The sequence below is a fragment of the Takifugu flavidus genome, chromosome 4 (genome assembly GCF_003711565.1).
Source record: "Takifugu flavidus isolate HTHZ2018 chromosome 4, ASM371156v2, whole genome shotgun sequence".
NCBI lineage: Eukaryota > Metazoa > Chordata > Actinopteri > Tetraodontiformes > Tetraodontidae > Takifugu > Takifugu flavidus.
Window position 1 is genome coordinate 12988486 of NC_079523.1, and position 25893 is coordinate 13014378.

The following is a 25893-nucleotide window of genomic DNA, read 5'->3' on the forward strand; positions in this document are numbered from 1 at the left end:
CGCCACACACGCACGAAGTCACGCAAGCACGCACACACACGTACACACAATCGGTGCAGCTTTTTGTGCAGCTATTAACAGCTGGAAAAGGCAAACAGCATAAACACTTTGCATTAAACTCGAATGCTTTGCAAGCAAAAAGCTACTGAGAAGGCCTTGACGCTTTCCAGGACAGCTTGTTGTGATCCAGGATTCCCAGTTGTGTTTTTCCTGCAGGGGGCGTGGTGGAGCCATGCTCTGGCCACCTGTTGGCGCACCTGCAGGACATCAGTGATCAGCCGCCTATTTAAAGTCTAAGACTCCGGCCTACCAGTGTCGGAGGATTTCGTGTGACTTGGTGTATCTGGTAACTTTGTTGGGTTTTTGAAGGTTTTTGTGATTTTTGTGGCTCCACGCTGGAGCTCGTTGTCTGCATCCGGAGAAAGAAAAAGTCCAGGAGGACTGTCCTTTTGTGTTTGTTTAATAAAACCAATTTTTGGACCTTTCCTCACTGCGTCTTGCCTGCGTTCGGGTCCTAAACAACCACGAACCGTAACAGAATCCTCCGACCAGGATGGACCCGGCAGATCAAGACGCAGTGCGCTGTATGCTGGAGGCTCGGGAGGTTGCTGGGCCAGCATGACCAGCTCCTCACAGATATTTGGGCTTCGCTCCAGATGCTCAACACGAGCGTAATGGACCTGCTCTCTTCGGGACGGGCGGAGCAGGTACCGTCTCCACCAGCCCCGGAGGCGCTGGAAGTCGTTCCGCAGCGAGTGGCCGCTGCGCCAAGGGAGCCCCACGTACCAATCCCAGAGCGATATTCTGGTGAGGCTGGCGTGTGTGCCAGTTTTTTGCTTCAGTGTTCCCTAGTTTTCGACCTCCAGCCCCTCACCTACCCCGGCGACAGTTGAGTAGCTGTCATACCACACAGCGATGAAGAAAGTAAGCACACCTTCCACTGCACATCTAGGCTGCCAGGACTGATGAGTGTATTCCTGTGTGCTTCAGCCTCCTCAGAAAGAAGATGCTTCGGTGGGCCTTCTTCACCACGTCAGGTAGTTGGTGATGTCGATACCCAGATAGCAACTAAAGACACTTTCAATGTCTACTTTCTCTGATTGAGATGGGAGGTGGGATTCTGCACCCTCCTAAAGTCCACTACCTTCTCTTTAGTCTTATCCACACAGATGCAGGGGTTGTTTTCTCTACTCCAGCAATCGCAATTTCACTTCCTGCCTATACTCCGACTGATCACTGTGGTAGATTAGGCCTGCCACAGTTTTGACATCTGCAAAATTAGTAGTATGACAGCTCAGGTGCATGGCAAAGCAGTGAGAATAGGAGCGGGTTTAACAGAGTAGCAATTGTTAAGGATGATGGTGAGTAGGATCAAGGAGTTGAATGTCGAGCTGAAGCCCGACATATGAATACCAGTTCTCAAGGTTTGTGAGGGCCTGGTGGACGACAAATTAAATGGTGTCAGCAGTGAAGTGTTTCTCCTGTATGCATACTGGCGTGGGTCCACATTAGTGTCTATATAGTCCTAAAAGTGAGACATGACCAGCCACTCAAAGCACTTCATGACAATCTGTGACAGCCACTGGGCCACAGATTCCTGAAAACCTCGGGATGGCAATGATGGTGGTCAGCACCTTCGCCTGGGAGAGCGCTGTGTTAAAAATGTCCATCAGCACCTCTGAGTCACTCCAAGGAGATTATCAAGGCTTTATTATCTGCAGTGACCACCTCACCTCCTCAGCTGTCAGACTGAGCGGCACCTCATCAGAAGAGGGGGAAGACGGGTGCAGGAAGAGGTGTTGGAAGCCTTGAAAAGGTCAAAGAAGCCATTAAGAGCATCAGGAGGAGAGAGGTCATTGGGGCACTCGGCATCCGCTCTTGTTGTAGTCAGTGATGCAATGTTTATATCACCGTTTTTGCAATAATGGAGTGTGGTGTGTGTGATGACGCACGGGCATAGAAATGGGAACTGTATACCCCACAGTGAATGACAATATTAGCAGTGGGCTTGAAGCTGCAAGATACTTACACCTTTATTTTCTACCAGGTGGGGCAGCAGGTGTACCAGTTGCAGGATTCAGGATGATGCTGAGCATGCATAATTTTTTGCATGTGGTATAGAAATGGGTGGTGCAGATGGTGCTGATCTCATTGAACCTGGTCCTGATGGTTTTTTCCGTTCCTCAGCAGCACTGAGGTCCAGCAGAACCAGCATAGAAACCAGTCCATGATCTGAAGCTATAAGAAAATCATTAGTAACTTTAAGAAGTGCTGTTACTGTGCTGTGATGAGCTCTAAAGCCTGACTGAAACACCTCAAACAGGCTGTTCCTCTGCAGGTGCTCCAGTAACTGAGTCACCACCACCTTCTCTAGAACTTTAGAGATAAAAGGAAGGTTGGATATTGGCCTATAATTTGCTGGTACGTCCGGATCCAGTGATGGTTTTTTTTATTTATTTTTTATTTTTTTTAAGCAACAGCTTAATCACTGCCACCTTGTAGGACCGGGGTATATAACCTGTCACTAAACAATTGATCTGGTCCAGGATAGAACTGCCTATCAGTGGTAGAACATCCTTCAACAGGTGTGTTGGGATGGGATCTAAAAGACACGTGGTGGTCTTGGATTTCTGAATTACTGACGACGCCTCAGAAAAATATATAGGACTGAAAGAGTTTAAGGGCTCATTGGAGACCCTGTATGTTCCCCCAGTCAGCACATCTGGTGATGGTCCAGTTGTTGGGATAGCCTGGTTAGCTTTCTCTCTGATAGCTAGAAATTTATCATTGAAGAAGCTCATGAAGTCTTCACCACTAAGGGAAGAAGGGATACGTGGATCTAAAACACTGTGACTCTTGGTTAATTTGGCCACAGTGCTGGAGAAAAAACCTGGGGTTGTTCTTGTTTTCCTTAATCAAAGAAGAAAAATAAGCTGTTCTAGCCTGACGGAGGGCCTTTTTATAAACTACTAGACCAGGGTGTTCACATTGTTTCAGCATGCGAGCTACTTACAAAATGACCAAGTCAAAGTGATCTTGTAGTGAAGAAGGGTAAAGGGCATAAGGCGTCAGAGGCAAAATGTGTGGTTTTAATATTTACCTTTTGATCTAATGAGTAGACCTTCGTAGTTAATAATTAAGGCAGATGAGTGCTTAGAGTTACATATAGAATCATGAGAAGTTAGAAAGTCAACATAACCAATGTGTGAACAATACCTGATGTACGAGCTGTCACTATTACTGTTTGACTACCGGCTGTAAACTGCTATGTATATGTGTCACTGTTTGAATACGTGCTATGAGGAGGAAAGTCCGGGAAAGCTATCAAAGGGTTAATAGAAAAGTACGGGAGTAACCAAGGTATGGTCTGTTTGAATAAGGAGGTGTCTGTTTTTAAAAAAAACCCTGTAAGGTATACCTGACTTCTGATAAGTATGTTAAATGGTACTTAAGGGTGGAAAATGAATAGAAATAGCTAACCGAAAGGAGGAGTCCGGGGCGGAGTAGCCCCAGACTCCGAATAGTATAAAAGATGGGTGATTCTTGTCAGACTTAGCCCGGGCTACTTCTCATGCATGGTGAATTGTGGATCGACAATAAACCATCGTTTGGATCGTGAACCAGCTGACCCTGACTCATCATTCGACTTTGTTGTGGTATCTCCGCACTTCAATTCATTGGCACTGGCATAGGTATATTGATCTAATAAAAACATAAGTTTGAGTGTTTTAGCGTAGGAGAAATTCCACGACAATCTACCCACCACAAAAATGCAAAACATCTAATTTTCAAATGTATCGAGGATTCTTTGTATGTACAATGTATGGTGATGTACCTAGCATAACCGAATGAGCCAGTTTTGCAAAACACACATAATTAACTTAACATTTTTTTGTAATTGCCTGAGTTTACTTCAAACTTGCACTGAATTGAATCAGCCAGGGATGCATAGTCTGGACAGCAGCTGCTGACAGCCAGCCTCAAGCACACTTCCAAATGTTCAGTTATGGTGGAACATATTTGGACTTGATAATCTTCATGTACTTAATAATCTTCAACGAACTTCGAAAATGACATCGAAAAAAAGTCCACCTCCCATTCCGTATGAAAGTGATATGTTTTTGTCTTACTTGGTCCCGCTCCCTCATTCATTTTGATGACCATAAGCTTTAGCGATGGCTTAAAATCAGAGGTGATTCGCTGAATAGCTTAGTGCATCTGACTGGTTGCCGTGTATGTCAATCAAGTAACGGGATTGATAATAGGCTGACATCGTAAGTTCTGCTGCCCTTAGCGCCGTTGTTTGTGCTTGATTGGTCATCTGAATGTCAAATTCAGTTGTCATCTAACTGGCTGCCCTGTATATAAATCAAGTGATGGGATAAATGATAGGCTGATATTTTTTAATGCCATGCCGTGATCGACCAGTACTACCTCTGCAATCGACCGGTAGATCACAATCGACGTAATGAGCACCCTTGTACTAGACATTCTTTCCAGGCTACATGAGAGCTATCTATTTTACAAGAATACCACTTCCTTTCTAGTCTTCCCACTCTGCTTGAGGGTCCTAATATGTGAATTATACCAGGGGGCACACCTCCTCTGATTTACTATTTTCTTTTTCAAGGGGGCAACAGAATCACGCGTGATTCTCAGTGAGGCTGCTGCACTTTCAGTAATAGAGTCAACCTCTGCGGGACCAAGATTATAATGATTGATCCCTGGGGAAACACACAGTGGTCCTGGGATCGACGCAGGGATCACATCCTTAAACTTGGCTACAGCATTATCTGAAAGACATCTGCTATAGTAAGACTGTGCTCTGAACATTGAAGAATCTCTAATAATAAATGTAAAAGTGATCAAAGAATGGCCTGACAGGAGTGGGTTCTGAGGGAACACTGACACATGTTCTACCTCAACACCATAAGTCAGAACTAGATCTAAGGTGTGATTGAAGCTATGAGTTGGTTGGTTTATCTGCTGGAGGAAACCAACTGACTCAAGTAATGAAATGAAGCCATTTCTGAAGCTGTCATTTATAACATATATATATATATATATATATATATATATATTATATATATATATATATATATATTAAAGTCTCCAATAATAATGACTTTGTCTGTTCCAAGGACCAAGTCAGATAAGAAATCAGAGAACTCAGAAAGGCACTTTGAATTTCACCCAGCAGGGGGCCAATATACAACTACAAACTACAACTACAAAGTGGCTTTTCTGCCTTCCAGTTCAGATGGGTGATGCAGAGAGTCAGGCTTTCAAATCAACTGGCACTATGTTTTGGTCTAGGATTACCTAATAACTTGGAGTGATAGATTGCTGCCACTCCACCTCCTCGACCAGTAACACGAGAAATACGATAATTAAGATGGGTAGGAGGAGTAGATTCGTTGAAGCTAACATACTACTCCTCCTGAAGCCAGGTCTCAGACAAAATAACTCAATGTGATGATCCACTATCAGGTCGTGCACTAACAGGGATTTACACAAAAGAGATCTAATATTTAATAGTCCACATTTAATTGTGATGTTAGTTTCTCCAATTTGTGCTTTGGTATTAATTTTAATAAGGAGTCGACTCCCATGCCAGGCAGACGGCATGCCGCACCCGCTGTTGTGGTTCTTGAACGTGACTCGTTTCTTCCCTCCTCCTTCACCTGCAGGAGCGACTGTCAGGGGCGGGCCGATCCCTGGGGAGCGCTGAGCCGCTGACGCACCTGCAGCTCGTTGCTTCGATTCGGCAGCTACTTAAACTCCCCTCTCTTTGCCTCCTGTGCTGGATTGTTTGTGTTTTTTGAATCAAGCTCCAGCTCCCCGTGACTATTAGCCCTTCGCATTGTTTATTCCTTTCGCCCAGTAAGTTTGTTTTGTGCTTTGTCACTTCTTTCTGTTGTTTCCTTTCACGTCGATTTTTCCCATTTCGATGGTGATTTTTTGTTCGCTCTTTCAGTGGTTACTTTCTCGGAGTTTTGTTGTTACTTTGTTCGATCGCCACACAGCAACCAGAGTTGATGTGTGATTACAGCGGGTTCGTGGAGGAGATGAAGCGGGTGTTTGATCACCCGGTAACAGGAAGACAGGCGGTGAGCCAACTGCTGGACCTCCGACAGGGTAACTCCTCCGCTTCTGAGTACGTGGTAAACTTTCGCATCCTAGCAGCAGAGAGTGGGTGGGGGGATTCAGCCTTGCAAGCCATATTCCTCAAGGGGCTAGCAGGAGAGCTGAAGGACGAATTAGCTGTTCGTGATGAGTGCCACTCCCTCAACTCCCTTATTGATTTAACCATCCGCATTGACAATAGGATCAGGGAGAGAGCCAGGGAGAGGCAGGGGACGCAGAGGGGAGAGGGTTCCGCACCTACTCTTGTGATGGGTGCAGTTTAGGACCCAAAAGCAGCACTCTGGAAAGCTGGACCGTAGTAATGACTTTTATTAGCCCACGGGCAAACAGGAACTCAGGCAGACCAGGAAACACAGGAAATAGTCCGTTCTTCTGGGCCCGCACAAAGTCTATGGGTTGCAGGCTCGGGGAGTGGGACGAGCAGCAGCAAAGTCGGGGCCGGGCGGAGAAGTCTAAACCAGGTGAACCGACAGGAACCAGAGACGCTGAGGCAGAAGTCGTAGTCAGGGGCAGAAAGCAGGTAGGTTGTCCGGGGAACAGGCAAGGCAGGCAGAACGAAGACAGGCAGGGTCGGTAACGGGTAATCCGGCAGGGAAACAACGCTGGAAAGTCTTGCATGAGAGCAGAAGAACAATCTGGCACCGAGTGAGTGTGAGGCTGGAGAATATATACACTGGTAGGTGAGCTGATTGATGAGTGAGGGCAGGTGTGTGATCACCCGTGACTGAGAGCAGGTGTGGTGATCAGAGGGTGTGATGTGAGCAGGGCAGTGGAAAAGTACTGGGACAGGAGGGAACTGGAGAAAAGGGGCTGTGACAACTCTCAGTTTTACTCACCTGATTCCTTCCCAAGATCTCCTGCCACCTCCCACTACGCCCAGGAGCAACCGCCGCAGCCCGTAGAGGAGCCCATGCAGTTAGGAAGGACATGCCGAGAGACAGCGCCGCATGCAGCACCAGCTCTGCCTCTACTGCGCGCAGCAGGGACACTATATTTCCCGATGTCCTGAGGTGCCAAGGGGACGGGGTTCACCTAGAAGCCAAGGGACCGAGCTGAGTCGTATCTCTTCCTCCTCCTCGTCAAGGATCCAAGTCCAAGGTACGATCCATCTCCCTAAACACTCCATCCCTACTGAAGTGTTAGTGGATTCCGGTGCAGATGAAAGCTTCATTGACTTAGACTTTGTTAACACCCATGGCATCCCCACTTATGACTTGTCGGTCCCGAAAGAAGTGCACTCAGTAGATGGTAAACTTCTAACGTTAGTAACGCGCAAGACGCAACCTCTGAAATTGATTCTCTCCAGCAACCACCACGAGTTCATAGAGATGTTTGTCATCTGCACTCCTCTGAATTCCATCATCCTGGGCATCCCCTGGCTGAAGCTCCACAACCCCCACATTGATTGGTCTACTGCCACCATCCGCAACTGGAGTAACCATTGCCACGCCCACTGCCTTAAATCCGCTCTGCCAACCAGGCCCATGAACCCATCTCCAGCACCCGAGGAGATCAACTTAACCAATGTTCCTTCCGACTACCACGACCTGCAGCAGGTTTTCAGCACAGCATCTGCCTCCTCGTTACCCCCCCATAGACCTTACGACTGCGCCATAGACTTGCTCCCCGGCGCCACTCTTCCTACCAAGAGACTTTTTCACCTTGCCAAGCCAGAGCGGGAGGCAATGGAGAAGTACATTATGGAGTCAGTGGCAGCCGGTCTCATTCATCCCTCCTCGTCTCCCGTGGGGGCGGGGTTCTTCTTCGTAGAAAAGAAAGATAAATCCTTACGCCCCTGTATTGACTACACCGGACTAAATAACATCACTGTGAAGAACAAGTACCCTCTCCCTCTGATTGACTCAGCTTTCAGCCCCCTACACACCGCTACGATGTTTACTAAATTAGATTTGAGAAACGCTTATCATCTCATCAGAATCCGGGAGGGGGACGAGTGGAAAACGGCTTTCAACACCCCGCTAGGCCATTTCGAATACTTGGTGATGCCCTTTGGACTCACTAATGCCCCTGCCGTGTTCCAATGTCTAGTCAACGACGTGCTGCGGGATCTGCTGAATAAGTCGGTGTTCGTTTACCTGGATGACATACTGATCTTTTCCAGGTCATTGGAGGAGCATGTTGGGCACGTGCGGGAAGTGTTGAAGAGACTATTGGAAAATAAGCTTTATGCCAAAGCAGAAAAGTGTGAATTCCATGCATCCTCTGTAAGTTTTCTAGGCTTTGTGATTAAGAAGGGACAGCTTCGCGCAGATCCCTCCAAGGTGGCAGCAGTCAAGGACTGGCCCGTGCCCACTACCCGCAAGCAGCTTCAGCGTTTCTTAGGCTTTGCCAATTTCTATCGACGTTTCATACGAAACTACCACCACTCACACGTCTCATGTCCCCCAAGCTCACTTTCGTCTGGTCTCCAGTTGAACAGCAGGCCTTCAAAAAACTAAAAAACATGTTTATTAATACTCCTGTCCTTACGCACCCAGATCCAGAGCGACAGTTCGTGGTTGAAGTTGATGCCTCAGACTCCGGGGTAGGGGCCGTCCTCTCTCAGCGCCAGGCCACCGATAATAAGCTTCACCCCCTGCGCCTTTTTCTCACGCCATCTCTCCCCAGCAGAAGCCAATTATGATGTAGGTAACCGGGAACTCCTGGCAGTGGTCCTGGCTCTGCAGGAGTGGAGGCACTGGCTGGAGGGAGGAACACAGCCTTTCATCGTGTGGACGGACCACAAAAATCTCGCCTACCTGTGCACCGCTCGCCGCTTGAACTCACAACAGGCCCGCTGGGCCCTGTTCCTCGGCAGGTTCCGCTTCACGATCACGTATCGCCCCGGCTCGTGGAACACAAAGCCTGATGCACTCTCCCACCAGTTTTCCTTGGAGGAGAGGGAGCCCGTAACACCCGCAGAATATTTGCTGCAGCAATCATATTTGCTGCTGCATCAGTCACCAAGCACTTCACCTTCTCTTCAAGATTAAGATGTACTTTATTCATCCCCGTGGGGAAATTGAATTATAGTAGCAACCTATACAAAGTATAGAAACAGAATAAATAAATACAGATAAGATTAGAACGTTATAAGCAAAAAAAAAAAAAAATCTCATCTCTTCCTCGCCCTCCTGGGCGGTGCCTCCTTCCTTCAGACTCGGGCCCTCTACCAGAGGCCTGGGAGTCTGAGGGTTCTGCGCAGGATCTTAGTTGTTCCTAGGACTGCGCTCTTCTGGACAGAGATCTCTGATGTGGTTCCTGGTATCTGTTGGAGCCATCTACTCAGGTTGGGTGTTACTGCCCCTAGTGTCCCGATCACCACTGGGACTACTGTTGCCTTCATCCCCCACATTCTCTCCATCTCCTCCTTCAGCCCTTGGTACTTCTCCAGCTTCTCGTGTTCCTTCTTCCTGATGTTGCTATCACTCGGGATTGCTACATCTATCACCACCACTGTCTTCAGGTGTTTATCCACCACCACTATGTCAGGCTGGTTGGCCACCACCATCTTGTCAGTCTGGATCTGGAAGCCCCACAGGATCTTGGCGCTCGTTCTCCACCACTTTCGGAGGTGTCTCCCACCTGGTCCCTGGGACCTCCAGCCCATACTCAGTGCAGATGTTCCTGTATACTATGCCAGCCACCTGGTTATGCCGTTCCATGTATGCCTTGCCTGCCAGCATCTTGCACTCTGCTGTGATGTGCTGGACTGTCTCAGGGGCATCTCCACACAGTCTGCACCTGGGGTCTTGTCTAGTATGGTAGACCCTGGCCTCAATTGCTCTGGTGCTCAGGGCCTGTTCTTGTGCAGCCATGATTAGTGCCTCTGTGCTGTCTTTCGGCCCGGCCTTTGTTAGCCACTGGTATGTTTTCTCGATATTAGCCACTTCCTCAATTTGTCGGTGGTACATTCCATGCATGGCTTGTCCTTCCATGATAGCCCCTCAGGTTCCTCCTCCTTGGTGGGCTTTTGTTGCCTGAGGCATTCACTCAGCAGTGGGTCAATGGGGGCCATCTTCTTGATGTATTCTTGGAGGCTTGTTGTTTCCTCCTGGACAGTAGTTCGGACACTTACTAGTCCTCGGCCCCCTTCCTTTCGCTTTGTGTACAGCCTCAGGACACTGGACTTAGGGTAAAACCCTCCTTGCATGGTGAGGAGCTTCCTTGTCTTGATGTCAGTGGCTTGTATCTCTTCCAGTGGCCAGGGTATTATGCCAGCAGGGTATCTGATTACTGGCAGGGCGTAGGTGTTTATGGCCTGGATCTTGTGCTTACCATTCAGCTGACTTTTCAGGACCTGTCTTAACCTCTGCAGGTATTTGGCTGTGGCTGACCTCCTAGCTGCCTCCTCGTGGTTACCATTTGCCTGTGGGATCCCCAGGTATTTGTAACTGTCCTGCACATCTGTGATGTTCCCTTCAGGTAGTTCAACCCCGTCAGTTGCGATCACCTTTCCCCTTCTAGATATCATCCGCCCACATTTGTCTAGCCCGAATGACATCCCGATGTCCTTGCTGTAGATCCTAGTGAGGTGAATCAGGGAGTCGATGTCACGCTCATTCTTGGCATACAGCTTGATGTCGTCCATGTAGAGGAGGTGGCTGACGGTTGTTCCACTTCGGAACTGGTACCCATAGCCACTCTTGGTGATGATCTGGCTGAGGGGCTTTAGGCCTATGCAGAACAGCAGGGGGGACAGAGCATCTCCTTGATATATGCCACATCTGATGCTCACCTGCGCGATTGGCTTTGAGTTGGCCTCCAGAGTCGTGTTCCACAGCTTCATGGAGTTCTGGATGAACTCTCTTAGTGTCCTGTTGATGTTATACAGCTTTAGGCACTCTAGTATCCATGTGTGCGGCATTGAGTCATAGGCTTTCTTGTAATCAATCCAGGCAGTGCACAGGTTGGTGTGCCGCATCCTACAGTCCTGGGCGATTGCCCTGTCGACCAGTAGCTGGTGCTTGGCACCTCTGGTGTTGTTCCCTATGCCTTTCTGTGCTCTGCTCATGTATTGATCCATGTGCCTGATGATCTTAGTAGTGTTATGCGTTGCCTCTTTCTCCCAGATACTCTTCCAGTATTGTTCCGTCTCAGCCCTGGGGGGGTATGTTGTCATCTTGTTGCCCTGCCATTGAGAGTAGACCTTTGCTGGGTTAGTGGAGAACACCCTGTTTATTCTCCTTTCCTCTACTTCTCTTGTGTACCGCTTTAGTCGGGTAGCCAGGGCTGTGAGCCTTTGCTTAGCAGTCTCCAGTGCCTCAGGTATGGACAGTTTGTTGTACTTCTTGGGCCGCTCTGTCCTTAGATTCACGCCTCTACTCAGCTCTGTTAGGAGGCTGACTTCTCTCCGTGTTGCCATGATTTTTGCCTCTAGCCTTCTCCTCCATGGGGCCATTTGCTCCTTATGGCTATTCATGCTCTTCATCTTGTAGCTAAGCATCTGTAGGATTACTGTTGCCGCTGCATACATCAGCTGATTGGTCTCAGTGATGGTAGTGGTAGGGATGGTTGACAGCGCCGTGTTCAAGTCTTCCAGTAGAGATTTGAAGAAGATGGTACTAGCCATGACAGACTGATAGAACATGTGGAGCATCCTGCTGCAAACACTGAAGGACCTGAGTCTCCTGAGGAAATCGAGTCTGCTCATGGCCTTCTTGAGAGAGCCCATTCCCTTAAAAGCTCTCGAGCAGTTCCAGCGATGTTCTCTGCTGTGTGACTGATAGGAAAAGGCCGAACTCCCAACAGGGTGGTGGAGAGTTCACCTGCATGAATAGCATGACAGGTGACAGCGCTCTTCGAACAGGTTCCCGAACCTCGGGTTGGTGAACACAAACAATATGAAGGTGATCCGGAGACCTGCGACGCTTTCGTGGTGAACTGTTCCCTGCTGTTTTCCCTGCAACCTCACACGTTCACGATGGAGGCTGCCAAGGTGGCATACACCATCTCACAACTCACCAGATGGGCGTGGCTCTGGGGAACGGCCGAATGGGAGCTGTTGGCGTGCTCCACCTTTTCCGCTTTCACGGCGGAGCTTCGAAACGTGTTTGGGCAGGGGAACTCCCTGTCTTCTGCAGCACGTCGGCTGCTGACGCTCCGTCAGGGGGAGAGATCAGTATCGGACTATGCCATCGACTTCCGCACACTGGCCAGCTGGAGCCAGTGGAGCCCGGCCGCTTTAGTAGATTCTTTTCTGCATGGACTAGCACCACACATAAAGGACGCACTGGTAGCTTATGATGTTCCCAGCTCCCTGGATGGGGCCATTGACCTGGCGATCCCGGTGGATCTGAGGGTTCAAGCTCGTCGGCAGGAGAGACTCCAGAGGAGGCACCTCGTGGTGGCAGACGAGTTCCCGATAGAAGCCGCTCCTCGGCCAGCAGCACCTTCTGAAGAAGAGGAACCCATGCAGCTGGGCCGCACCTTGCTCACAGGGGAGGAGCACAGGCGGTGCCGTCAGTCCAACCTGTGCCTCTACTGCAGCGGACAGGGCCACTTCGTGGTGACCTGTCCTGCAAGAAGCCCTGCCTCATTTGTAACTGGGGGAATACTGGTGAGTACCATTGCTTCTTCCCCTCAACAACCCCGCCTCTAGCTCCAGGTTCGCTTCCCGGGGGCCCACATAACCTAGCTGCCTTCGTTCACTCTGCTGTGGACGCCTGTCTAATCAGCGGAGAGGTGGTCCAGCAGCTAGGCCTTGGACGTGAGCCACTGGCATCTTCCGTCCCAGCCCAGGCGATGGACGGGCATCACCTGGGGAACATCCGCTACCGGACGGGCCCGGTAACAATGTTGCTATCTGGGAACCACTGGGAGGAGATCCGCTTCCACATCTTGGAGGGAATGCATCTTCCCTTGGTCCTGGGCTACCCATGGCTCCGCCGCCACAACCCACACCTCAACTGGGAGACAGGGGGGATCCTGGAGTGGGGAGCGGGCTGTCACCAGTTCTGCCTGGGACCAGCGCCGGCCCTGCGGTGGACCGCGGCCCTGGCCGTCATGCCGCCAGATCTGGCAGGGGTTCCAGATCAGTACCACGACCTCGCCGAGGTATTCAGCAAGGCCCGGGCAACCACCCTCCCACCGCACCACCCAGGGTCGCTCAACGGCAAGGCAGACGCCCTCTCTCGGCAGTTCGCGGGGGAGGAGGACAGGGGTCCTGGGAGGATCCCGGAGAACGTTCTCCCTTCTCCATTTGTTGTGGCGGCGGTCAACTGGGGAATCGAGGAATGGGTCCGGAGGATGGTCGCCAGTCAGCCCGGACCAAGCACCTGCCCCAGCAACCGGCTCTTTGTGCCTGACCCAGTCAAGACGGAGGTCCTGGAGTGGGCCCATGCGTCTTGGCTGGCCTGCCACCTCTGAGTGCGCCGGACACTGGGTCGTCTGAGGCAGAGGTTTTGGTGGCCGGCAATGGAGGAGGATGTCCGGGAATTCGTCAATGCCTGCTCCATTTGCATCCAGAGAACATCCAGCAGAAACGGCCTTCCCGGTCCAGGACCAGGTGAGCAGATCGCGCCAGACCTCAGAGGCCCAAACAGGACTTGGGATCGAAGAATAAGGGCCGTGGTTTGGAGGCATACGGGTCACAGGAGTTCGGATCCCCCCACCCTCTCCATGGGGGCGACCCTGGAAGTCTCATGGGGACGTCGGGGGACGTTCTGTCACAGCTCCGCTACCTGTGGCAAATCTGTAATCATGAGCCCTTATAGTTCCCTGTGCTACGCTGCCTCCCTGCCAGATTGTCCTCTGTTTCCACATGACTCTCCAGCGTTTTCCTGCCCGTTTTCCTGGTTCCGACCCTGCCTGCTCCTTACAACTCTGTTTTGCCTGTTCCCCGGTATATTCTGTCTGCCTTCCGTACCTGATAATAAAGCTGTGTATAGAAACCAAATATAATAAACCTAACTCTGGTGTCGCTCTTGGGTTCTTGTCTGCTGTCTGACATAACGATGTTTTCAGATGTTGCTTCATTTCCAAACAAGACCAGTATTTCCCTTTTCTGTTATATTTTACTTTTTTGAAGATTAAACATTTTATTCCCTTCAGTCTGTTAACATCAGTATTAGCATATACAGTATATACACAGCTAAAATTGCCTCAGATCTTTTTCCTTTTTCCAAACGCTGTGGTTGTCAGGAACCAAATAAGAACCCAAATGCGACACACGACTCTGGCTGAACACCGCTTTATTGTCGGACACAGACAACAGACAGGATTCTCCGGGGAGCGAGCAGAACAGAATAGTCAGGGACAGGCAAGGTCGAGATCGGGCAGGCAGGCAAACAGGAAAATGCTGGAAAGTCATCGGGAACGAATAACGATCTGGCAAAGTGCAGGTGTGCCTCCGGGGTTTAAGAAGAGTGCTCATTAGAGTCCTAATGCACAAGAGGTGTGCGGGGCGAGGCGGCTCACGGGCATGATTGCCTGCAGCTGTGACAGTGGTATTTAATAGCAAATTGCTTTCAGATGTGCATTGTGTTTGCAGCTGTATTGGAATTGTGTGTGCCTCTGTGTGTTGGTGTTTGGGGGATGTTATGAATGGGTACACGAATTGCCAATCAACTGATTGTTTTTTTTCAATTATTGCCTCCACTGACAGATGCATTACTGAATAAGAGGGTACCATTTGGATTCAGTGAAAAGATCAGATATGAATCTTTTTGCAGGAGGACTGCTGTTACAGAATCTGTGATGGATTTAAGATTAAGATTAAGATTAACTTTATTCATCCCCGTGGGGAAATTGAATTGTAGTAGCACCCTATACAAAGTATAGAAACAGAATAAATAAATACAGATAAGATTAGAATGTTATAAGCATATATACAGCATATATTATAAGCATATATATAATATATACATAATATAATATATACATATTATAAGCATTATAAACATATATACATAAATATAGAATAAAATAGAAATAAAATTACAACATAAACATTACACAATTATTGTTATTGGCTGGGTTTGGATGAATTATACAGTCTTATAGCGGACGGCAGGAATGACTTCCTGTACCGTTCCTTAGACCAGCGAGGCTGCAGGAGTCTGCTGCTGAAGCTGCTTCTCAGTTTGTCCACTGTGTTATGGAGGGGGTGGGAGGGATTGTCCATGATTGTCCGCAATTTCAACACCATCCTGTCCCTCACCACCTCGTCCAAGTTTGCAAGTCTACAGCCAACAACAGACCCTGCCTTTTTAATGAGTTTGTTAAGTCTGTTGGCATCCTTTGCTTTAATGCCTGCACCCCAGCACACTGCAGCAAAGAAGATGGTGCTAGCCATGACAGACTGATAGAACATGTGGAGCATCCTGCTGCAAACACTGTAGGATTTCTAACAGTCACTGGCACCATGATAATGTAGCACTGCATGTAGCGCTGCCTTTATCATATTCGATGTCCCCCTGATTGGAAAAAGCACTTCAGACTTCTACTGGATCTGTGATTGAGTGTCCTTTAAATCAGTCCAATAAAACAAAATCACTATACTGTATATTCATTTTCTCTGCCTGGCACAAAGGTTGTTGCTGCTTTACATGAACGAGGCAAATAGTTCTTTGCAGATTTATGTTTCCACTGCTGTGGACATAGAATTGGTGTTTTATTAGTAGCAAAAGTAGAAGCCATTCCCAATTTTGGCAGTGTTTGGCTTTGGAAAACTGGAGTTAAAATTTATTTATGTTCAAAAACACTTTAATCCCACTATGTTGCTGCCATGTGGGTGATGTGGACAACAACAGCTGCTGAGAAGTCATGTAGAAGGAATGTACATTTGAAGAGCCCATCAATAAAACATGGCTCATGGCAAAACACAGCAGTCCATGTTTTTCTAGGTCTATTTATTGTTTTTAATAAATACATTATGACCACTGGTATAAACATAACCCAGTTTAATCACTGTGCTCGAGTAACACACCAAAGAAGTCTTATTTTAATGCCAAAGACAAAAGAATGCTCCAGCAGCCTCTGGCACTTACACCCAGAAATTAATAATGGAAAAAAAAAAACATGAATGTCGGTAATTATATATACTGTGATAGTAAATAAGAAATGTGAACTAAATCTTAATCTGAGAATAAAACATTATTTGCACACAAACTATTCATTTTCTAGGTTTAATTTACAGACCTACAGTGGAGAAAAGTTAAAACTGCTGAATATTTCCAGAGTGTTTTATGAAGATGACAGATTCTTTGAATAACGTATATAAGAGTTTAGTTCAAGTTCATCTCTAACTGCTAAATCAGCAGGAATGTATCTGTAGTTAGTCAATAGCTTCATCTATTAAGTTTGATTGTTTGTGGGAACATTCATCAGCAAAGGAGGTTGTAGGTTCCTAATAGTTGAAGACATGAGCCTGACGCTCTCCTCTCTTCTCGTCCACAAAAAGCACTCCAAACGACTTCTTGGTTTTCAGCCACTCAACAACCATGGCAGCCTGGCAGCCAAGAACTAAATGACAGACTTGACAGACTGTACAAGCGCATGCGAACTACTTTTAACAGACGAGCTGACTACAGCACCATTACGGCCACGAGACAAAAGACTGACGAAAGTTTTGAAGACTATAGTATGAGAATGAAAGATGTGTATGCGGAAGAACCAGAAGGTCCCTACCAACAGCAGTTAAAGCAAGCTATACATGGGGGATCAAAATCAGAGATAAAATCATGGGTAGAGAGACAGTTAGTTGATTTCGGAACCTGTCCCCTAAACCGCTATGAACAACATGCTATGCATGCTGAAAGACAATGCCAAAAAAGTAAGAACCAATTAACAGGCATGTTTTTCAATGCCAACCCTCTCCCAAGCCGAGGCCGTGGACGTGGGCGAGGCCGAGGCGGAAGGGGAGGAGGAGGCAATTCCCGTGAAAATGATCAGTGTCATTATTGTAAAAATTATTGACACTGGGAACGTGATTGCAAAAAGAAACAACGTGACCAGAGATACAATAGAGGAGAGCAGCAAGGTTCTAATCCACCCCAAAAATGACTAGAACCGGAAAAAGATGTCACAAAAATTAAAACAAATCAGGGCACAAAATTTGACCAATTGGAAAAAGATGACTTCGAAGATGTTTTAGACTTAGAAACCATCTTCCTGTTTGCTGAAGGCAAACCAGAAATACAACTGACCGTGTTAGGCAATTCTTTAACATTCTTAGTAGACACGGGTGCAGGTAAATCAGTAATTAGAGATCCAATAGCCCTGAAGCCAACTTCTACACAGATTTTTGTGAGATCAGCAAATGGTCTCGTAACCAAAGAATGAATGTCAGTTCCTGTAGATGTTTGTGACCCTGTAAGTGGAATCACACTTAAAGCCCCTTTCGTGATCTCCACCACATGTCCCGTTTATTCTATCTATTAGGAAGAGATCTTATCTCTCAGCTTCAGTTGATGATTCGCACCACAGCCGAAGGTCTGTAGATAGAATGGTTAATCTGTGGGTAAGAGGAGAGACGTGCAGTAAATTTTGGTCACTCGACATTCCCGAAAAGCAGCCCCCTCCATTCTCTGACCCAATTACTATGATATATGGTAAAGCTCTGTCATACTTACAACCTGAAGCCCACCTCCACAATCAAGCTGACTTGCATGTAACCATGCACGTGGAGGGCACTGGTGGATTCTGTAAATCAGACTCATACGGCACACCAAGCTATGCAGAGAAGTTTGCTAAACTTAAAGATCCACAAATGATTGTAATTATGCACCTATATGTGTGTGGTCAGACAGCTGTCTGCACAGCAGGAAGCCTTTCCGTCAAAGCAGAATCAGAATTATTTATTGCCATTGTTCATGTAGTACACAGTATTACACAAGCTGGAATTTGTCTCGGTGTGACGCTGCAACATTCAACATAGAGAAGACAACACTAGAATAAGATAAATAAAATAAGACATATATACATTATATATATATATATATATATTGTTACGACTTGGCTCACAGTTGTAACAAAGAGAGGGAATCAGCACACAGAAAGATCAAATCCTCTAAATATTTTATTGAGAAACCCAAACCAAAATGATGAGACGGCCATGCGGTATGGTGGCAGCAGCCCAGCCAAAGACCGAGACAAAGGAGAACCGCCCCTTTTATGTCCTCTGGCTCCTCCCAGCTCGCAGGTGAAACCAGTCTCACTGACGACCCACCCAGTCTCTGGGTAAACAAAACAAAACACCTGGGCGGGCCGTCACACCCCCCCCCCATAAGGAAAAGGTCCAGACTGGCACCACTCCTGTGCTCGGCTTAACCCAGTTCCGCTCCTCCTGACTGGGCAATTTTGACCCCTTAAAGAAACAGAGCAATAATGACAGGGAAAAACCAAGAGATTAAGGCAACCAGAACACAAAATTTTAACTAGGCAGTGCCCTAGACAATGCATCTGCCAGGACATTCTCTGCCCCCTTTATATGGCGGATGTCTAAGTGGTACGGCTGCAGGAAAAGACACCATCTCATGAGTCGCTGATTTTGGATTCTGCAAAGAATGGAAAAGAGTCAGGTTTAGTGATCTTGTTCACTTTGCGAAAATCAGTACATGGCCTAAAAGTATGATCTGGTTTAACCACCAGCAAACATGGTGAAGTCCAACTTGAACCAGAGGGCACTGCAATGTCATGCTCTAACATGTGCTTTACCTCTGACTCAAGCTATTCACGATTCTTCGGTGAAACGCAATAAAAACGTTGCCGAATAGGTTGAGCATCTCCTACATCTATGTCATGCTTAAGTGAGTACGAGAGGGAGTGTCCGAGAACAAGGAAGGGAAAGAACGTATCAGTTCAATTAGCATATCAGACAAATGATCCAACAACCTGTGTAACTTACTAAGAGACTCAGAGTTCCTAAGACGGCCCTGCATGATGCTATCATCAGGAACCTTCACATCCTCCTTTTCACCCCCTACCAATACAGACATAGGGTCAGGATTACCCACTGAGGCTGCCACTGCTCTTTCCCCCAGTGTACCATTAGACAAAGACGGAAGGGCGTAATAAGGTTTCAACAGGTTTACATGGCAAAGCTGTGACTTCTTCCTACGATCAGGCGTTGCAATGATGTAATTCTGATCCGAGATCTGCCTTACAACAGCATAAGGGCCTGCAAATTTCACCTGAACGGGAGAACCCACCAAAGGAAGAAGTGCCAACACTTGGTCACCGGGGCTAAAGACCCGCTTTTCTACTCTATGGTCAAATAACCCTTTCATTGTCCTCTGGGACTTTTCCAAGTTTGCTTTTTCTAATTTTCCCACCGTTTTAGAACCAGAACTAGAATGACTGAGCTCGAGTGACTACCCCCACTGGGTAAACTGCTGAGTCTGTATGCTTCCCACTACAGGGCTCCACAGTATCAGACCTAGTAACCCCTTCAGGGATAAGCAGTGCACCACCTTGCACATGAGTCCTGGCCAAGTCATTTCCCAAGATCACATGTATTCCTGCTATAGGCAGCTCTGAACACACCCCAAGTGAAACCTCACCCTGCACTAGATTTGAAGCTAGAGATAACTTATGTAAAGGAACAGTCAAAACATTTGGACCCATCCCCCTAACCTTAACACAACTGCCAGTGTCACTGTCCGAGGAAAACGGCAGCACTGACTCGAGAATAAACGAGTCCAAAGCACCCGAATCCCTTAAAATGTTAACAGGTACCCGTTTCCCACTTCCCACCAAGGACACAAAACCTTGGGAGACATAGGAACGATACCCTGGGTCGACTGACCTAAAGTCAGACTCGTCTAACCCTGACACCACAGGTAGGTCAGGGGCAACCACCATGGAGTTAGTATGCCGTTTCACAGCAGCTATTGCCCCAGCCTTACCAGCAGCACGAACTGACACAGCCAAAGCCACAGGTTTTTCAGGACGGACTCCCTGGTAGAACCTGCTGTTCGACTTCAACACTGGACATTCCCTCTTCCAATGACCTTGTCCCAAACAGTAATTACAAGTTCTACCCTGGTACTGCTTCTCATGAATACCACCACTCTTGGGCAAATCAACTTCCAAACCCAAACCGTCCATTTTCTGAGTACCGGAAGGCATGTCTCTACGACTCCAGTTTCCCCGGATCTTGTGAGTCAAGGATATATTATCTGCTAAAACTGCAGCCTCTGATGCACTCTTTACCTTATGCTCCGCCAGAAATGTAGCTATACGCTCTGGAAGAGTAAATTTGAATTGTTCTAACAAAATAAGTTCACACAATTGTGGAAAGGTCTCTACTCCAGATGCAATTCGCCAACGATTAAAGAGAGTAGTTAACTCCCTAACAAACTCCACATATGTTTTATCATGTTGTTTTCTAGAAGTTCTAAATTTCTGTCGATATGCTTCTGGCACCAACTCGTAAGCTTTTAAAACTGCAATCTTCACAGAGTTATAGTTTTCACTGTCAGCCATACTTAACGCAGAAAAGGCTTCTTGAGCTTTTCCAGTCAGAACACATTGCAGCAGCAATGTCTGTTCAGAGTCAGACCACTTCCTTGCCTTGGCCAGCCTTTCAAACAACAAAAAAAAAGTATCAAGATCTTCTTCAGAAAATTTTGGAACCAGTCTCAAGTTACTTGCGACATCAAAATAAGTACTCTGTGCCGACAAGCTACCTTCAGAGGGACCAGAAAGTTTACCATCTTTGATCAGGTCGAGACGGTAACGCTCTAAACTCTGTTGCTCTTGCTTCAATTCAGCCTCACGTAACTGAACTTTCCACTTAGCTTCTCAAGTTCAAAAGCGTACTCTTTAGCCCGTGCCTCCTTCTCCACTGCCTGCTGATGCTGTAATACTAGCAGTTCCTTCTGCTGCTCAAAAGTTAAAGCTCCAAACCCCTCAACCTGAGAAACCTGTTTATGAGGTTCAAGAGAACTACCCACTACTGGAGGCAAAACCTTCTGCTGCACCAGGTTTGCCTTTAAAGTAGACAATATTGTGTCTTTACGTGATGGCCTAGGGCACTCCACCTCAAAATGCTCTGCAACTTTTAACAGTTGTTCTTTCTTGAGAGTCTTTAATAACTCCCAGTTTGGATTCCGCAAGAACTCATCTACTGAAGCCATGTCCACAACACTAATGCTAGTACCCTGAATCACTCAAACCGTATAAACTTACCAAACCCCAGTCTAGTACGCTAGTCAACCACAGTTGTGCCCGGCGTAAAGGCAATTAAGCACCTTCACCACCAACACAACAAGCTAGTCAACCTGGTGTGCACACAGCAGTCACAAGTGGAGCAACTTTCCCCTAGCTACCTACCTAACCAGGGAGCTAACTAGCTAACTCAATCCCTAGACTTCATGCAAAAGTTGTGGTGGGAAGATTAAACACAAAGCCCAGTGACTCGGTTAAGCGACCAGCACGCTGGCAGCCCACCTTGACAGTCCTGGAAGTGTCCCCGAGACAAATGCTCTAACCACACTAGTGCACCAAAATAACAAACTAAAACAACAAACAGGTCTAGTCACCCAGACCACCTTAGACCTACCGGGAAAGGTGTCTCCAACACCTAGTGCCTGCCCTGAAGCACACCAGGTCAAAAACTTCTAAAACCATAAGTGGACAAAGCACTAACGCTCTCTCAACTTTAACACAACTGTATGCTAAACTCCCTCCAACATTTACATTTAACCTGGCAAACATCAACTGCCAAGAAAAAACCATTTCTTCAGGGATTTTTAAAATCCCGGACGAGCCCCCATTTGTTACGACTTGGCTCACAGTTGTAACAAAGAGAGGGAATCAGCACACAGAAAGATCAAATCCTCTAAATATTTTATTGAGAAACCCAAACCAAAATGATGAGACGGCCATGCGGTATGGTGGCAGCAGCCCAGCCAGAGACCGAGACAAAGGAGAACCGCCCCTTTTATGTCCTCTGGCTCCTCCCAGCTCGCAGGTGAAACCAGTCTCACTGACGACCCACCCAGTCTCTGGGTAAACAAAACAAAACACCTGGGCGGGCCGTCACAATATATATATATATATATATATATATATAAATAGTAAGGAATAGCAGCAGCGCTATTCAAAGTGTCAGGTTCTGTACCACATGTTTCTATTGCTAAACCACTTAAGAAAAGATGGCAAGACTTGGGATGTGACGTAAAATAGCTGTATGTAAGCACTGAACATACTAACGACACAGACGCAGTCTCACAAGGCAATGCCTTTGCTGACAAAGCCGCAAAGGCTGCAGCAAACAACAACACACTTCTTGATAATGAGGAATCATTTACCCTAGAACCTGCAGATAATGATATTCTAAAAGAAATGCAACAAAGTGCTCCAGAAAAAGAAAAGGCCATGTGGAATAAGCGAGGAGCCAAACTGGATGACAAAGGACTGTTAACCATAGGAAACAAGCCAATCCTTCCCCGGAATATGCATAAATGGGCAGCATTAGTGAGCCATGGGCCATGCCATGTCTCAACAGGAGGGATGGTACAGATGGTTAATGAACATTATTACACTATAGGATCCCACACATATTAAAAAAAAAAAAAATTGTTCACAATGTGCTGTTTGTGTAAAACACAGCCCACAGGGAGCCCTTAAGGCCCCTGCAGGCACTACACGATTGCCAAATCACCCATTTCACACAGTTTTCCTAGATTTTATTCAGCTAACACCATGTGAAGGTAAACAATATTGTCTAGTAGTGTTAGATGGATTTACTAGATGGGTAGAAATTTTCCCCACAGCAAAAGCAGATGCACTGACAGTGGCAAAAGTCCTATGTAGAGAGATAATTCCCAGGTTTGGCATTCCGAAGGTCATCTGGAGCGACAATGGAAGCCATTTTGTAAATGAGATAGTGAAAACTGTCGGAGTAACTTTGGACATTGATTTGAAGAATCACTGCGCATACCACCCTCAGAGTGCAGGATTAGTTGAAAGAGTCAAAGGTACTATTAAGAACAGACTGAAGAAGTGTATGGACGAGACAGGAAAGAACTGGATGTTTTGTCTCGACCTGGTGAAATTATGGATGCACCTAACACCACACAAGAAAACAGGCATCACACCTTTTGAAGCATTATATGGGCGGCCTTATTGCCTACCATACTTTGCAACAACAAATGAGCTAGAACATGTTGAGGAAACAATAGCAGATTATCTAAAAAAGGTGTTACTCAATCGATGTGTGAACACTGTAAATGTTCTGCCTAGTCCTGTGTCTTCCACAGATTCCACCCCCCAGGAACCCATTCAACCATTCAACTACGTGTGAGTGAAGAAGTTTGTGCAAAAGAGGTGGAACACGCCTAGATGGGAAGATCCTTATCAAGTACAGCTGACCACAAAGACTGCAATCCGAGTGGACGGGAAACTGTCGTGGATACACCTTTCCCATTGTAAGAAACAGAAAATTCTTCCAGGTGAAGGCGAGGGAGCAGTGGCGGACTCTCCGTAAACGGCTGACGGCCTGTATAGGTCCAGCAACGGCTGAACCCCGTCGGAACCTGTGAAGAAGAGCTAAAAGGAAATGAAGTTGTTCTTCCTAATTGTGGTGAGTGCTGTGACGGCAGGACTCGTGAGTTTCGGCCTTTGGAACTTCCGACAGGAGGGAGGTAATCAGGGACAGAATAATACTCTGAGACAGGATGAGAGCTACGCGCGCGCTAAACGCACCGTAGTTAGCCACTTAAGACATTTATGGTTAGAACAAAATCCAGAGTCCTCACACACTTACAGTTTGAATACATGGTGGCGCTATGCTAATTTCACAGCTCGGACACGGAATCGTTCTAGTTGTTATGTTTGTTCTATGCTACCAGTTTCTGTGCATACACCGCGAATAACTGCTGAACCAATGACAGGGAGTGTAGGACAGTGCTTTGTCCATATTGGGCTAAGCCGTGACACGAACTTCACACTCAAGCTGTTGGATGGAACGTGGTTCGCTCGCAGCAACTGCACCCAAGAGCCACTACGGACAATGACAGAGAAAGCCAATAGATTCAGATTCCCTGTGCTAGGTGCGATAAATCACACATACTGTTATGCACGAAGTAGTGGTAGAGATTTGGGGTCATTACACAAGGATGTCTGTAAAGTTGTTTATACGTCATGCACACTGGGAGTCAGTCGAGATGTGAAGCTAAACTTTACAACTGGTCGGTATTATCGGAAAACGTGTCTACAGCAAAATAAAAGTTCCGAACAGTGCGAACAGGAGTGTATTGATGACCCCCAGTACTTATGTGGTTACTTTACCTTAAATGAATCAACACAGATGTGTCCAGAAGGTTATAACTGTACATGTAACTATCCCGCTTTCGCGCCAGGAGACAAAGGCACACATTTAGTTGATAAGGGATGGTGGTTATGTGGACACAATGCGTATGCACACCTACCAGCAAACTGGTCAGGAGTGTGTGCTCCAGTACATCTCAATGATCACACAGTCATAATTTATGCTGCTAATGCTAGATCTGCACCACAGTTGCGCCCCAGGGAGGAGTTTGTGCAATGGTAGGAGATTACTGTTGTATGTTCATCCCAGAGAATGATGCGGATGGTCATTTGATAGATAGCGCATTGAAAAATTTAACTAAACTACAGAAAGCTATGATTGATGATGGTAGTCCTCCACCAGACTGGCTTACAGAAATGTTGTCAAGGTGGAGGGAACTGTTGTTCAAGATAGGAATGATAGGGATAGTGCTGCTAGTATTAGCCATACTAGCTTGTTGTGTAGTACCTCTTGTTCGGGGTTGCATTGGCCGGCTCGTGGGATCAGCTGTTACTAGTACTTTGCTGCAGGTGGAAGAAGGATTTCTACTGGACGACGATGAAGAGGAATCAGAAGAAGAATGGACAAATATGACACAAGATGTAAATGAAATGTTTAAGATGTCTTAAGCTGAGTGTAAGAATTCTGAATGTAAGAAATGTGTTTCTAGGAAAATGATGTAATGTATTGAAATTTCATGAAAATGAAAAGATGTAATACTGACGATGAGAATCTAGACGCATTTAACGATAAACAGGAGGGAAATGTGAGAAGAATTATTGTTGTTATTACTATTATCGTTTAAATGCTTGGATGAGTAGATTTAGAGTGTTTAAGGAAGTTTAAGAAAAGGAATGTATGAGTATTTGAATCAAGTATTGGAGCTGTTGTGTACCCAGCACCTGGAGATACCATGTTCAAGGACACGAGGAAGTCGTGAAGATAGGAAGAGAAGGAATCGTGAGGTCAGGTTGACATGAATCTTGTGTGCACCAAATAAAAGAGGTGAGCGAGCGGCAGACGAACGGAGTTGACAGAGGAAGCTTGAACTGCTGCTCAGCTCTCCCTTGCAAGGAACTCCTGTTGTTTGCGTGGTTGATCTGAGTCTGGTGAACGAACAGCGCGGGTGACCAAAACATCACCCTCACACTCACTATTCAAGATGAGCTATTCATAACAGTCCATCAGTTATCCTCTGATTCTTGCAGAAGACATAGCTTTGTGATAGGACAACAAGGCTCGTTGGTCTTGGTCTTCACTTTAACCTCATGAACCAGTCCATGTCTATCAGGAAAAGTCTCCACAATTCTTCCAAGTTGCCAGGAATTCCTGGGTGATGTATCATCCACGATCAGCACCACATCACCAACACAGAAGTTTCCTCCGGGTGAAGACCATCGCTGACATTCTTGGAGCTGTGTGAGATACTCTTTGCACCAGTGTTTCCAGAAGGCATCCGCAAGGAATTGAACCTGTTTCCATCTGCGATT

General features: G+C 46.9%; 1 protein-coding gene across 2 annotated transcripts in view; it reads left to right on the plus strand.

Moving 5' to 3' along the window:
• LOC130524929 (protein NYNRIN-like) overlaps window positions 1-25480 on the plus strand; it is a 113853-nt gene extending 88373 nt beyond the window's left edge. The window contains exon 3 of one of the 2 annotated variants that reach the window (XM_057031505.1): window positions 24417-25480. The gene's annotated coding sequence lies outside the window, so the exon portion shown is untranslated. The remainder of the gene's footprint in view (window positions 1-24416) is intronic. The other variant, XM_057031508.1, reaches the window with a different exon arrangement.
• The last annotated feature ends 413 nt before the right edge of the window (window positions 25481-25893 follow it).